The 13,497-nt window shown below is 48.3% G+C and overlaps 1 pseudogene; it reads right to left on the bottom strand.

The window, feature by feature from the left end:
• The window catches only part of LOC135054741 (oocyte zinc finger protein XlCOF6-like), a 132,079-nt pseudogene that overhangs the window by 43,337 nt on the left and 75,245 nt on the right, over window positions 1-13,497 (bottom strand).

Below are 13,497 nucleotides of genomic sequence, written 5' to 3' on the forward strand. Positions count from 1 at the left end.
CCCTGCGTGCTGAGACAGAACCCAGGTCCTTCATGGACTCCACCATGAAACCCGCAGAATCCTGGATGATACGTAAAAACAGTTCAATGTCACTTCTATCCATCGTATCTAAGTCCTCTAGTAATGTGCCTGACCACTTTACTATGGCTTTAGAAATCCATGCACAGGCAATAGTGGGCCTTAACGCCACTTCTGAAGCAGTGTATATGGATTTGAGAGTAGTGTCAATCTTACGATCAGACTGTTCTTTTAACGCGGTAGATTCAGGGACAGGTAAAACCACCTTTTTAGACAGTCTGGAGACAGATGTGTCATCTATGGATGGGTTTTTCCATTTTTTCTTATCCTCCTCAGGGAAGGGAAAAAGCAACCAGAACCCTTTTTGGGATCTGGAATTTTTTCTCCGGGGTTTCCCAGGACTTTTCAAATAATGTGTTTAATTCTTTAGACGCAGGGAAGGTTAGTGAGGCTTTCTTATGGTCTGTGAAGTAAGCCTCCTCAACCTGCTCAGGTGGTGGGTCAGTAATGTGTAACACATCCCTAATGGCCTCAATCATGAGCTGCACCCCATTTGCAAGGGATGCCGCCTCCCTCAGCACATCCCCATCACCGTCTGCCGTGTCAGAGTCGGTATCCGTGTCGGCTTGCATAATCTGGGCAAGTGCATGTTTCTTTGGGTATATGCTAGGGGATTTAGAAGTATAGGGATCAGAACCCGACCAAACTTCCATAGATTTCCTTAAAACCTGAGTTTTAGTCTCAGTATGAACCACCCTAGTAGAAATCTGAGATAACATTCCCTTAATGGAAGCCAGCCATTGTGGCTCAGATTCAGAAGCCTGAGACATGATATTACATTCCTGGGTACATGAAATGGATTCTTCTGGAGAAGATACCTCCTCTGCAGCATAAGACACAGAGTCCCTGGACATGGTTATGTGAGAATTTGCATACACACACACAGGAAAATGTCAGACACAGTTTCCCTCAAGTACCTTCAGAGAGAGACAGAGTTTGGAGCCAGCACACACAGCGCCCCAGAGACAGTTATATAAGAACTGCCTGGCGCTGACTGTGTACTCTCCATAGACTACGCAGCGAAATTACAGCCTCCCCCCGTTCTAAAACCCCCTGGTACCGCACAGTATAGCTGGAGTCGTGTGGAGGGACAGCGCTCCCTGTCAGCGTCGCTGGAAGTGGATCTGCAGGGAGGAAATGGCGCTGGTGAGCTGCTGGATCCGCTCTGAGGAGAAACTCCGCCCCTAAACATGGTGCGTCTTCCCGCACTATTTTAAATTTTATAATGGCCTGTGTTATTATGCTAGCAGTGTTTACCGGAGTCCCTGATAGCCTGAGTGACCAGTGTAAGGGTATTTGCGCTGGCCCAGGGCACCCCTCATAGCGCCGCACTTGCTGTACAGCTGAGCCTTCCGGAGCACAGTATCAGTACTGTGCTCCCACCCTGTTGCCGCCATTCACACCGGCTCCCCGCCCGTCGGGTTGCCGGTGACACACTCACCACCAAAACCTTCTGGCTCTGTTAGGGGATGGCGGCATGCTGCGGGAGTGAGCGGTCGCCTCGGACGGCTAACGATCATCACCCTCAGGAGCTCAGTGTCCTGTCAGCGGAGATAGTGGCCATTAACCTCAGAGGGTTGGACACTACTCCCCCCCTAAGTCCCACGGAGCAGGGAGGCTGTTGCCAGCAGCTTCCCTGTGCCTAAATGACTCTTAAAAAATAAAACTAAAGAAGCTCCCCTAGCTGTGACCGGCTCCTGCAGGCACATTTTCTAAACTGAGTCTGGTAGGAGGGGCATAGAGGGAGGAGCCAGCCCACACTATTAAACTCTTAAAGTGCCAGTGGATCCTAGTAGACCCATCTATACCCCATCGTACTAATTTGGACCCCAGCATCCTCTAGGACATAAGAGAAATAGGGGCTGATGGCTCCTGATGTATGAGATACACCAGAGAGTGTGAGGAGGAGACTGGTCAGATCTCTGGGCTGGTAACACACAGTGACATGATGTGAGGAGGAGAGCAGGAGTATAATAGAGGCTGATAGCTCCTGACTCCCCTGCTGGGCAGATACATTTCCCTCATTAGTTTGTACTGACATAGCAGGGTGTAGTATAAGTTATTGTTGCAGTGACAGAACAAGGAGAATATGGGACTCTCTCTGTAATAAGTGTGTATCGCTCACCTGTGCTGATATCTGTAGGGATTTCCTCCTCCTTGCACTGCTGATCAACCCCTCACATAGGTGTCTTCTTCTCCGTCTTTATCTTCACCTCGAAAAAAGAGCTGCAACCTGAATCAACCACAAAACAATAAATGTAAAAATACCCGATTTCTTTAATGGAGATTAAACAGTATAATAAGTGTATAAGACACACATGGCTTCTCTACAGAAGACAGTATAATGTCACTTTGGAATTAGGTGAGACTCTAAATCCCACCTACATGATCCTCCTGTGGGATCCTGTGATTCTCCTCTGAATGATCCAGACACTAAAGAGGACGGGGACATCTCTCTGGATCTATCACACAGTGGGGTATATTTACTAACATTCGTAATTTTCGGAAAAAGGTCAAAGTTCAATCACGAATGACATCGAAAGTGTAAAACTGCAACTTTTTGAATTGATTACGACTAATTTACTAAGCTGTAGTATTCTGCATTTTCGTGATTTCCGATGTCGATGTCATTCGTAATTTTTTGCAGTGTTTTTCGGGAGTGATTAGCAAAACACTGCCGACTTTAACACAATGAATCACGGCCGGATCTGTGAGATCCGTGCTGGGGTTCATTGTGCATTTAAAAAAAAAAAAAAATTTGTGTAAAACCAAAAAAAAAATTGCGTGGGGTCCCCCTCCTAAGCATAACCAGCCTCGGGCTCTTTGAGCCGATCCTGGTTGCAGAAATATGGGGAAAAAAGTGACAGGGGTTCCCCCATATTTAAGCAACCAGCATCGGGCTCTGCGCCTGGTCCTGGTTCCAAAAATACGGGGGACAAAAAGCGTAGGGGTCCCCCGTATTTTAGAAACCAGCACCGGGCTCCACTAGCTGGACAGATAATGCCACAGCCGGGGGTCACTTTTATACCGTGCCCTGCGGCCATGGCATCAAATATCCAACTAGTCACCCCTGGCCGGGGTACCCTGGGGGAGTGGGAACCCCTTCAATCAAGGGGTCCCCCCCCCCAGCCACCCAAGGGCCAGGGGTGAAGCCCGAGGCTGTCCCGCCCATCCAATGGGCTGCGGATGGGGGGCTGATAGCCTTTGTGAAAAATGATGAATATTGTTTTTAGTAGCAGTACTACAAGTCCCAGCAAGCCTCCCCCGCAAGCTGGTACTTGGAGAACCACAAGTACCAGCATGCGGCGGAAAAACTGGGCCGCTGGTACCTGTAGAACTACTGCTAAAAAAATACCCCAAAAATGACAAGACACACACACCTTGAAAGTAAAGTTTTAATACATACATGCACACAAACATATACACATACTTACCTTATGTTCACACGAGGGTCGGTCCTCTTGTCCAGTAGAATCCATGGGGAACCTGTTGAAAAAATTATACTCACAAAATCCAGTGTAGATCGGTCCTCTTCAAATCCATTTGTAATCCACGTACTTGATAAAATAAAAAAAACGGAGTCCCGACCACGAACTGAAAGGGGCCCCATGTTTTCACATGGGACCCCTTTCCCCGAATGCCAGAAACCCACTCTGACTTCTGTCTAAGTGGGTTTCTTCAGCCAATCAGGGAGCGCCACGTTGTAGCACCCTCCTGATCGGCTGTGTGCTCCTGTACTGACTGACAGGCGGCACACGGCAGTGTTACAATGTAGCGCCTATGCGCTCCATTGTAACCAATGGTGGGAACTTTCTGCTCAGCGGTTGACCGAAAGTGACCTCACCGCTGAGCAATAAGTTCCCACCATTGGTTACAATGGAGCGCATAGGCGCTACATTGTAACACTGCCGTGTGCCGCCTGTCAGTCAGTACAGGAGCACACAGCCGATCAGGAGGGTGCTACAACATGGCGCTCCCTGATTGGCTGAAGAAACCCACTTAGACAGAAGTCAGAGTGGGTTTCTGGCATTCGGGGAAAGGGGTCCCATGTGAAAACATGGGGCCCCTTTCAGTTCGTGGTCGGGACTCCGTTTTTTTATTTTATCAAGTACGTGGATTACAAATGGATTTGAAGAGGACCGATCTACACTGGATTTTGTGAGTATAATTTTTTCAACAGGTTCCCCATGGATTCTACTGGACAAGAGGACCGACCCTCGTGTGAACATAAGGTAAGTATGTGTATATGTTTGTGTGCATGTATGTATTAAAACTTTACTTTCAAGGTGTGTGTGTCTTGTCTTTTTTGGGGTATTTTTTTAGTAGTAGTTCTACAGGTACCAGCGGCCCAGTTTTTCCGCCGCATGCTGGTACTTGTGGTTCTCCAAGTACCAGCTTGCGGGGGAGGCTTGCTGGGACTTGTAGTACTGCTACTAAAAACAATATTCATCATTTTTCACAAAGGCTATCAGCCCCCCATCCGCAGCCCATTGGATGGGGGGGGGACAGCCTCGGGCTTCACCCCTGGCCCTAGGGTGGCTGGGGGGGAGACCCCTTGATTGAAGGGGTTCCCACTCCCCCAGGGTACCCCGGCCAGGGGTGACTAGTTGGATATTTGATGCCACGGACGCAGGGCACGGTATAAAAGTGACCCCCGGCTGTGGCATTATCTGTCCAGCTAGTGGAGCCCGGTGCTGGTTTCTAAAATACGGGGGACCCCTACACTTTTTGTCCCCCGTATTTTTGGAACCAGGACCAGGCGCAAAGCCCGATGCTGGTTGCTTAAATATGGGGGAACCCCTGTCACTTTTTTCCCCATATTTCTGCAACCAGGATCGGCTCAAAGAGCCCGAGGCTGGTTATGCTTAGAAGGGGGGACCCCACGCAATTTTTTTTGTAAAAATTAACACTTTCCCACCCCTTCCCACTGATATACATGCACGGATCTCATGGATCCGTGCATGCCTATACAATCACGGATCAAAAAAGCAGGTCTGGTTTTTTTTAGCACTTTTTTGCGATTTGTATTTTTTCACGGCAGTGTTTGCCTCTTTTGAGATTTGCACTTTTTAGTAAATGACCGAGTTCTACTAATTTGCTGGCGTATTTGACCGATGGTGTATTCATTCGTATTTTTTTTCTTGGACTTCCAAAAAAATACGAATGCCCTCATCACTGCCGTGATTTGAGTTTAGTAAATGACCGAGATGACACTTTGAAGAAAAAACGGCATCTCGGTCAAAATCGGGACCTTAGTAAATATACCCCCGTGAGTGAATGTATTGTTTTTTGCATAAAACTCTAATCCACGCTCTCATTATCTCCCGCATTGATTATTGCAATAGTCTCCTAACTGGTCTTCCCAAAACGAGACTCTCACCACTACAATCCATTCTGAATGCAGCGGCGAGGCTTATCTTCCTCGCTAGACGTTCATCGTCTGCAGATCCACTCTGTCAGTCCCTCCATCGGTTACCTGTACTCTACCGCATTCAATATAAAATACTTTTACTCACACACAAGGCCATTAACCAAACTACACCAACGTACATCACTTCGCTTATCACAAAATATCTCCCAACCCGACCTCTTCGCTCTTCACAAGACCTGCGTCTCTCATCCACACTCATTACTCGCTCCCACTCACGACTGCAGGACTTTCATCGGGCTGCACCCACTCTGTGGAATGCCCTACCACGCACAATAAGACTCTCCTCTAGTCTCCAAACCTTCAAGCATTCCCTGAAAACTCACCTCTTTAGGCAAGCGTATCAAATTCCTGAACCACCCACATAACTTTCATAAACCTTCCTATCAAATTGCATCCACTCTGTACAGTCCACACATATCCTCACATGTCTTCTCATTCTATGCAATAGATAGCACCTTTCCTTGTGTACATATGCCTATTTCCCTATAGATTGTAAGCTTGCGAGCAGGGCCTTCCTACCTCTATGACTGTTATCACCCAGTTTGTTATTTTTATTTCAAATTGTAAAGCGCAACGGAATTTGCTGCGCTATATAAGAAACTGTTAATAAATAAATAAATAAGAGCAGATAATAGGTGGCCCTTAAAACTGCTTTTCACTTTACAATACAAAAGTCTCCTCTTGTGCATCCTCACACCATATAAGAACCTGCCATACACAATGATACAGTCATCACCCAGGGGTGTGGTATGACTTGTTGACAGTCATCAGGGCAATATGCAAATGTCAGCAGAGTCAAACTGTTGACATGCAGCATGTTGGTATACTCGGAATGTTGACAGTGACCATGTCGACACGTCTCTTGCCTTCTGGCAGCAGTGGCGTCTTCTTCCGGGTCCCGGGTGGTGCTGTGACAGTTACTTCTGGCATGGATCGTGATGCTCCTATATTCCCTTGAGTATTTCTCCCCTATCCCTAACTCTAATCTTAACCCTCCACCATAGCTAGCCACACTCCCATATTATAACCCCAACCTCCACCTGCAGCCTAATCCTAACCATCCCCTTCCTCAGAATGTCGACATTTCTCATGAGGTCTGCTTAATACTACTTATACATAGGGATGGTTGATGTCGGGTGAGATTCAACTGTTTAATGGGTGCCCAAAAATGCATTTTCCTGTACTTTAGACAGGGTGGTATGCAAATGTTTGGGCGCCCATTGTTTTATTGCACTGATCATGAATCGGGGTCTTAGCAACACTTAACTAAGTTGGCGACGTCATATCAGTGAGCTCTGTAAGTCCCCATGGCCGCACGGTCCTCATTATAGTTTCTGACGTTTGTAAACAAACCATCTGGCATCATGGCTGTAGCCATCTTGGATTTGCTTCATGTGATTCTCTAAACCAATCCCAGTGCTGCAGTGGTCACCTGACTCCAGTCACCAATGAACATTCACCACTTCCTATTTAAACCTGAGACTCCCAGCAAACCATGTCAGAGCAACACTTTCCCTCTGGGATAGCTTCTGATCACAGGTCTATGTTACCTGAATGCTTTCTATGCCACATCACTGTTCCTTTCTAGTATCAGAGTGTTCCTGTACCCAGCTATCCTCAACCTGCTCAGTGCTGCCTTCACCTATCCGTGTGTCCTGGCATGTTCTGATAATCAGCATTTTCTGAAATCCAATTATGTGCTTTCATCAGAATGTCCTAAAATCCAGCCCGGCGCTCTCATTCACATATCCTGAAATTTAGCCCGGGGCTCTTAGTAGCAGGGAAAAGAAATGCAGGGAAAAGAAATGCTGGACAGAACCAGCACAGCCGGGTTTCCAAATGCTGGACGGGACCAGCGAGGTAGCTGGCAGAAGGCTGGGCGGAACCAGCGCAGCAGATTGTCCAGATGCTGGGCGGAACCAGCGCAGCAGATTGTCCAGATGCTGGGCAGAACCAGCACAGCCGGGTTTCCAAATGCTGGACGGGACCAGCGAGGTAGCTGGCAGAAGGCTGGGCGGAACCAGCGCAGCAGATTGTCCAGATGCTGGGCAGAACCAGCACAGCCGGGTTTCCAAATGCTGGACGGGACCAGGGAGGTAGCTGGCAGAAGGCTGGGCGGAACCAGCGCAGCAGATTGTCCAGATGCAAGCAAGGTAGTTGGCAGAAGGCTGGGCGGAACCAGCGGAGTAGTCTGTAGAGAATGCTGAGGAGTCAGCATGGCAGGTTTTCCTGTAGCTGGACGGAACCAGCGGAGTAGTTTGTGGAGAATGCTTGGAGTCAGCAAGGCAGGTATTCCTGTAGCTGGACGGAACCAGCGGAGTAGTTTGTGGAGAATGCTTGGAGTCAGCAAGGCAGGTATTCCTGTAGCTGGACGGAACCAGCGGAGTAGTTTGTGGAGAATGCTTGGAGTCAGCAAGGCAGGTATTCCTGTAGCTGGACGGAACCAGCGAGTAGTTTGTAGGGAAAAAACAAACAATTACAGGGAAATAACTCTCTGTAAAAAAGGAAGTGCTGCCTATACCTATCAAAAGAGACAATTCAATATCAAAATATCAGCCTTCTGCCAAGTACATTGTTGGTTCCGCCCAGCATCTGGACAATCTACTGCGCTGGTTCCGCCCAGCCTTCTGCCAACTACCTCGCTGGTCCCGTCCAGCATTTGGAAACTCGGCTGTGCTGGTTCTGTCCAGCATTTCTCTTCCCTGCATTGCTGACTACTCCCAGCATCCTGATACTCACCAGTCTTCACGAGACTCTCAGCCATGGAGACATGCCAGCTACCTATTGTACTGATGGATCACACCACCAGTGTTCCAGTACCCCATAGCTCGTCACCTTCTACCCAGAGCCTATTGACAAACCTGCCACGTCTGCATGAGCAGATCATTTATTAAGCCTGCCCAGTTCTGTCCACAGCGCTCAAGATAGGTATAGGCAGCGCTTCCTTTTTTACAGAGAGTGATTTCCCTGTAATTGTTTGTTTTTTGGTTATTCATAAGTTATCCTTATAATTGGGAGCAGCAGCCTGTACCTTCATTAAAGCACTATTCTCTCAGTGGACACTAGCACCTGATTGCATATGCATGTGCCGATGCACTAATTAGTGGGTAGGCACCTGTATATGCAACATTGTGTTTTTGGGATTAAGTTTGTAGGGAATGCTGATGGAGTCAGCAATACAGGTTTTCCAGATGCTGAGCAGTAGTGTAATAGCGCAGTGGGTTTTCAGGACGCTGAGAAATGCTGTAACAGCACTACTGGTTTCTCAGATGCGGAGGATTGGTAAATCAGCAGCAGCAGGTTTTCTGAATACTGAGGTGCACCGAGTTTGAACAGCTGGTTTTCTGGATGCTGGTAGGAACCAGCAGAGACACTAATGCCGCGATGGTATAAAGTCTTTAGATCAGGCATGTCCAAACTGCGCCCCTCCAGCTGTTGTGAAACTACGTATCCCAGCATGCCCTGACACAGTTTTGCTGTCAGAGAATGCTAAAGCTGTGTCAGGGCATGCTGGGATGCATAGTTTCTCAACAGCTGGAGTGCCGCAGTTTGGACATGCCTGCTTTAGATGCACTGGATTAGCACTTACAGTGCACTAGGACACGCTGTGTTGTAAATAGCTGTATGGCCCTTTAAGACCAGCGAGGGAGTCAGCGAGTACTGTGGTGGGATAGTACTGAGTCAATATAGCTGGAGATACTGGAGCTCTACACAAACTGAAGGACATCAAAGCACTGACAGCTTGCCAGTGCTGGGACTTGGAATTTATACCCTGTGCTTACAGCTGACTGGATGAGTGGCTCACATGACGCGGAAGTTAATCCAGATTGGCTCCAGGAAGATCAGCTGACCAGAGACTGTCATGGCGCTGTCCATGGAACGGAACGGCGGGAACTTTGGCGTGGTGCGGCAGTGGATGGCCGCTTGGCAGAGAGGCGCAGACATGGAGTCCCAAGCGCCGTGGCCGGCAGCGCAGGACTTCAGGGGAACGCACGGATGAGGGATCACACCCAGGCTTGCAGTGGAGATAAGACAGAGCGTGGCTGGGGATCGCGGATAACTTCCATTTTGTGACACACAATGCTCTGCATAGCGCTGTCAAGCATTCCTGTCATATCTGGATATCCTGCTATCTGCATTCTACTTCAGAGTCAGTCCTAAACATCAGCCATCTGATATCAAAGTCAGCATTGCGCTCTGTGACTGTTTAACCATTACTTTGCTTGAAAATCCTGTTTGCCACCATTTTGCTGCCTCCGCATTTCACCTACATCATACGTGCGCCTACCCTCCTGGGAGCTTCGGGAGGCTCCAGAAGAGTAGGAGAATCTCCCAAATCCTGCCCGTTTCTGGGCAGGATGGTGTAAAAATCACCGGCAATCGTGGGGCCGCGTGAAGGGGTGGGGGATAAATGACTGGCATATGACAGAATAATTCTCTGTGGTTTTTCCTTATATGTTGGTTTGACCATTAACTGCTGTAATTAATAATAATAATTGTCCTGTGTGGAATTTAGCCCAAGTTATCGTAAATGGAAAAAGGGGGGGGGGGGGGGGAATCGGTTGCACAGGAAGAGGAAATATCCCTAATTTATATAGAACATTGATTGTTCATAAACTTTTGGGGGTGCTACCACAGATCATGTCATGATACAAGATAAAGGAGAAAAACAAAGAAAAGAAAAGGATCTGTTTTTGGCGCACAAAGATTTAAAATATAACTTTTAATTATTTGTTTAAAAATGGATGACATGTTATGCTTTTACATGTCTTGCTAATTAACTAGTATGAGAAATATTAAAAAACACAAATAACAAATATGTGAAAGTATGACAACACTGAGCTACAAACAAGAAAGAATAAAATAAGAATTTATTCACCGGTAATTCTATTTCTCGTAGTCCGTAGTGGATGCTGGGGACTCCGTAAGGACCATGGGGAATAGACGGGCTCCGCAGGAGACTGGGCACTCTAAAGAAAGATTTAGGACTACCTGGTGTGCACTGGCTCCTCCCCCTATGACCCTCCTCCAAGCTTCAGTTAGGACACTGTGCCCGGAAGAGCTGACACAATAAGGAAGGATTTTGAATCCCGGGTAAGACTCATACCAGCCACACCAATCACACCATATAACTCGTGATAGGAACCCCGGTTAACAGTATGATAACAATGGAGCCTCTGAACAGATGGCTCGCAATAACAACCCGATTTGTGTAGCAATAACTATTTACAAGTATTGCAGACAATCCGCACTTGGGATGGGCGCCCAGCATCCACTACGGACTACGAGAAATAGAATTACCGGTGAGTAAATTCTTATTTTCTCTGACGTCCTAGTGGATACTGGGGACTCCGTAAGTACCATGGGGATTATACCAAAGCTCCCAAACGGGCGGGAGAGTGCGGATGAATCTGCAGCACCGAATGAGAGAACTCCAGGTCCTCCTCAGCCAGGGTATCAAATTTATAAAATTTTGCAAACGTGTTTGCCCCTGACCAAGTAGCAGCTCGGCCAAGTTGTAAAGCCGAGAACCCTCGGGCAGCCGCCCAAGATGAGCCCACCTTCCTTGTGGAATGGGCTTTTAGAGATTTAGGCTGCGGTAGTCCCACCGCAGAATGCGCCAGCTGAATAGTGCTACAAATCCAGCGCGCTATAGTCTGCTTAGAAGCAGGAGCACCCAGCTTGTTGGGTGCATCCAGGATAAACAGCGAGTCAGTTTTCCTGACTCCAGCCGTCCTGGAAATATACATTTTCAGGGCCCTGACTACTTCCAGTAACTTGGAATCCTCCAAGTCCCTAGTAGCCGCAGGCCCCACAATAGGTTGGTTCAAGTGAAAAGCTGATACCACCTTCGGGAGAAAATGAGAACGAGTCCTCAACTCTGCCCTATCCCTATGGAAAGTCAGGTAAGGGCTTTTTTTATGACAAAGCCGCCAATTCTGACACATGCCTGGCCGAAGCCAGAGCCAACACATGACCACTTTCCATGTGAGATATTTCAAATTCACGGTTTTAAGTGGCTCAAACCAATGTGATTCCAGGAACTCCAAAACCACATTGAGATCCCAAGGTGCCACTGGGGCACCAAAAGGGGCTGAATATGCAGCACTCCCTTACAACGTCTGAACTTCAGGCTGACATCCTTCCTGGCTTTGATCAGGGTAGGAATGACTTCCTCCGGAATGCCTTTTTCACTCAGAATCCGGTGTTCAACCGCCATGCCGTCAACGCAGCCGCGGTAAGTCTTGGAACAGACAGGGCCCCTGCTGCAGCAGATCCTGTCTGAGTGGCAGAGGCCATGGGTCCTCTGAGATCATTTCTTGAAGTTCCGGGTACCAAGCCCTTCTTGGCCAATCCGGAACAATGAGTGTAGTTCTTACTCCTCTTTTTTATCCTCAGTACCTTGGGTATGAGAGGGAGAGGAGGGAACACATAAACCGACTGGTACACCCGCGGTGTCACTAGAGCGTCCACGGCGATCGCCTGAGGTTCCCTTGACGTGGCGCAATATCTTTTTTATTGAGGCGGGACGCCATCATGTCCACCTGTGGTCTTTCCCAACGGTTTACCAGCATTTGGAAGACTTCTGGATGAAGTCCCTATTCTCCCGGGTGGAGTCTGCTGCGGAAGTCTGCTTCCCAGTTGTCCACTCCCGGAATGAACACTGCTGCCAGTACTACCACGTGATTTTTCGCCCAACGGGGAATCCTTGTGGCTTCTGCCATTGCCCTCCTGCTTCTTGTGCCGCCCTGCCTGTTTACATGGGCGAGCGCCGTGATGTTGTCTGATTGGATCAGTACGGCTGGTCTTGAAGCAGGGGCCTTGTTTGGCTTAGGGCCTTGTAAACGTTAGCTCCAGAAAATTTATGTGAAGTGAAATCTCCTGTTTGGACCGCAGTCCTTGGAATTTTACTCCCTGTGTGACTGCACCCCAGCCCCGAAGGCTGGCATCCATGGTCACCAGGACCCAGTCCTCTATTCCGAATCTGCGGCCCTCTAGTAGATGAGCCCTCTGCAGCCACCACCGCAGCGACACCCTGGTTCTTGCCGACCGGGTTATCCGCTGCTATATCTGGAGATGGGACCCGGACCATTTGTCCAACAGGTCCCACTGGAAAATCCTTGCGTGGAACTTTCCGAATGGAATTGCTTTGTACGAAGCTACCGTTTTTCCCAGGACTCGTGTGCATTGATGTACCTACACCTGTCCCGGTCTTAGGAGGTTTCTGACTAGAGATGACAACTCCTCGGTTTTTTCCACTGGAAGAAACACTTTTTTCTGGTCTGTTTCCAGAATAATTCCCAGGAACAGAAGACGTGTCGTTGGGACCAGCTGTGACTTTGGAATATTGAGAATCCAGCCGTGCTGTTGCAGCACTTCCCGAGAAAGTGCTACCCCCCTACCAACTGTTCCTTGGACCTCGCCTTTATCAGGAGATCGTCCAAGTACGGGATAATTAAAACTCCCTTCTTGCGAAGGAGTATCATCATTTCGGTCATTACCCTGGTAAAGACCCTCGGTGCCGTGGATAATCCAAACGGCAGCTTCTGGAACTGATAGTGACAGTCCTGTACCACAACCCTGAGGTACTCCTGGTGAGGAGGGTAAATGGGGACATGCAGGTAAGCATCCTTGATGTCCAGAGAGACCCTGTAATCCCCCTCGTCCAGGTTCGCAATAATCGCCCTGAGCGATTCCATCTTGAACTTGAATCTTTTGTTATATGTGTTCAAGGATTTTAAATTTAAGATGGGTCTCACCGAACCGTCCGGTTTCGGTACCACAAACATTGTGGACAAGTAACCCTTTTCCTGTTGAAGGAGGGGTACCTTGATAATCACTTGCTGTGAATACAGTTTTTGGATAGTCACCAACACTGCCTCCCTGGCAGAGGGAGTTGCCGGTAAGGCAGATTTTAGGAAACGGCGGGGAGGAGACGTCTCGAATTCCAGCCTGTACCCCTGAGATACTGTTTGAAGAACCCAGGG

This window comes from Pseudophryne corroboree, chromosome 3 (genome assembly GCF_028390025.1).
Source record: "Pseudophryne corroboree isolate aPseCor3 chromosome 3, aPseCor3.hap2, whole genome shotgun sequence".
NCBI lineage: Eukaryota > Metazoa > Chordata > Amphibia > Anura > Myobatrachidae > Pseudophryne > Pseudophryne corroboree.